This window comes from Dendropsophus ebraccatus, chromosome 3, assembly GCF_027789765.1.
Source record: "Dendropsophus ebraccatus isolate aDenEbr1 chromosome 3, aDenEbr1.pat, whole genome shotgun sequence".
Classification (NCBI taxonomy): domain Eukaryota; kingdom Metazoa; phylum Chordata; class Amphibia; order Anura; family Hylidae; genus Dendropsophus; species Dendropsophus ebraccatus.
In genome coordinates this window covers 85,754,890-85,757,630 of record NC_091456.1, presented here as the reverse complement: position 1 = coordinate 85,757,630, position 2,741 = coordinate 85,754,890, and positions in this window count along the sequence as shown.

Genomic DNA, 2,741 nt, shown 5'->3' with positions numbered 1-2,741 from the left:
GGCGGGCACTTCATTTGAATCACAGACCTCTGCTACTGCCGTGCTAACATTGGATCGAGCGCTAAAACATCACGTGACATGCCCAGGTTCAGCCATCTTTATATAGGGCATTATTCCCGGATTGTTTGTTTTTGTTATGTTTTCATCCAAGAAGCGTTATCTTATATCACACTATCTGTTATCCATGGTTTACATGCATAGATATTGTACAGAATACACATGCCAAGCTACCGGAAGTAATCTGCAGTGTTAAAGTTGACTGGAATGCAAAACATTGCAGCCTTTTCATAGTATAGTATAGTATTCCATATAGTATAGCTTTCCATTCAAGTGAAGGTGTTGCCTAGATTTTTTTTTTTATTGCTTACCGGTTTCTGTTTTCTGATTGTTATTTTTTTATTTGATTTATTGTACATTAGGGGAAGTCCGGGCAAAATAATCTTAAAGGGAACCTGTCACCGGGGACGCAGGCACAGAGCCCGCGGTGCAGCCCCCGGATACTTACCATTTCTGGCGAGTCCCGCTCCTGAAGCCGGTCCCGGGACGAATATATCAGCGCCCAAAGCCGTGCGCGCGCTGTATTCAAATTACCTGAGATGAGTCCGTTTCCCATAGGGAATGAATGGAGCCGTCATTCTCTATGGGCATCGGACTCTGCAACACGCGTGCACGGCTTCGGGCGCTGATATCTTCATCCCGGGACCGGCTTCAGGAGCGGGACTCGCCAGAAAGGGTAAGTATCCGGGGGCAGGTTGCCAGGTTCCCTTTAAGGTATGTTATTGCCCAACAAAAGTTCTGAAAATTACTAATAGACACTTCTTTGGGAAATGCACCTATAGTGCATTTTCCCTGCACTTACTACAGCATGGCGTGTTCATTTCTCTGTAAAGTTGGTTATGTCAAATCACATAGACTGCCGACTCTGCTGCTCCATCCTGTCCAACCGCTGCACCGGCACAGCAGTTTATGTGACGTGACATCACCAACTTTACAGAGACCCCATGCTGTAGTAAATGCAGGGGAAATGCACTATAGTAAGAGTCTATTAGTAATTTTCATAACTTTTGTTGAGCAATAACATATCCTAAAATTATTTTGCCTGGACTTCTCTTTAAAAGTTCATTCAGACATCTAGGATTTGATGTCGCTGATTTGAAGCTGCTGATTTGATGCTGTGTTCAGTCATTTAGTTACACTGATTACTGCAGCTTCGAACCTGCAACATCAAATCTGCAGATCCTGTATGTATGAATGGACCCAGAGGTATCCCCATCTTGGACATATGGCGTAACCACATGATATGCTATAAATGACCCCTATAGCTGTCAATTTTGCTCAGTGTGAATAGGCCCTTGCTGTCTAAAAACTGTAATTTTTACTTTTCCATTTTATGAAGGCTTTTTTTCAGTTGCACTTTGCAATGCCTCCTTTCATGTCACCATAAAATCTATTAAAAAAATTTAAATTTATATAATAAATCAAATAATTTGTGGGATAAAATTGAAAACAAAACTTGCAACATCATTTACACTGTGATCTGTATCTTTTATCAGTGCCATTTTGGGATAAATTTGAACATGGAAACCGATAAGCACCCTGTGATCACATTGTAGGGGAGCTGATCCAACAGGAGTGGAAGCTGTCATTTTGCCATTTAAAGGGAACCAGTCAGCCCAGTTTACCGTCCGCGGCTGCAGCAGGAGCTTTCTACGGGAGAAAAAAGAGTTCTGCCTGTCAGCGTGCTCCCCAGGATGATTGATAGGCATAGAGGCCAGTAATGGGCATCTCTGCCTGTCAATCATCCCCTCGGAGTGCACTGACAGGCAAAGTGCGGTGACTAGATATGGGCGGGTAGTTGCCCAGATGACTACTTCCCCGCCCGTGTCAGTCACGCGGCCGGAGAGTACAACTCTTTTTTTTCTCCGGTATAAAGCTCCTGTTGCAACCGCGGCCGATATGTGCCGCAGCTGTTGCAGGAGCTTTATACAGCGCTCCTTGGAACCATATCAGCCCAATTGGGCTGATTTGTTCCCTTTAAAGAGGACCTGTAGCCTACCCTGAAGTAGGAGATGTTACCATCTTTATAGGAAATATATCACAAGGTCTGGGCCAGGGTAGTTTACCCAGACCTTATCATGTGTAATAGTGGAAACAAAAAAAGCACACTAGAGAGCGCTATCTTTGCTGTTATTATGCGGTACCAAAATGATTTTTAGTTCCAAAAATACACTCACTTCTGGAGTGGTCGAGCTTGGTATACAGCCCCGTCAGTAGCAGAATAATAAATCAAGTTTCTGCCTCCCCCTGTCTGAAATCCCGGTGTAAAATGTTAGGAGGATGTTGTGCAAAACTTCTTTGTGCTGGAGGAAGAAAAAAGTTGTAATTTTGTGGCGCACACTTATCCTAGAGGATGAGCTCGTAAGCTTTAGAAATACATGTATGTGCTTCAGATGGGTTCACTGTGATTTATTGGTAAAATTTTATAGCAAATTGTGCCAAATTTTACTAATAAAATCACCCTATTAACCCACCTGAAGCCCATACATGTATTCCTGAAGCTTACAGGCTCAACCTCTAGGACAAGTGTGCGCCACAAAATTCCAACTTTTTTCTTCCTCCAGCCAAAGCAACTCCTGCACATCACCTTCAGATCAGACCTTGTGATAGATTTAGGCAGAAATATCCTTGTATCTAGTTTCTGGGGCAGTGTTTATTATATACCTTATGTATACATGTTTCAG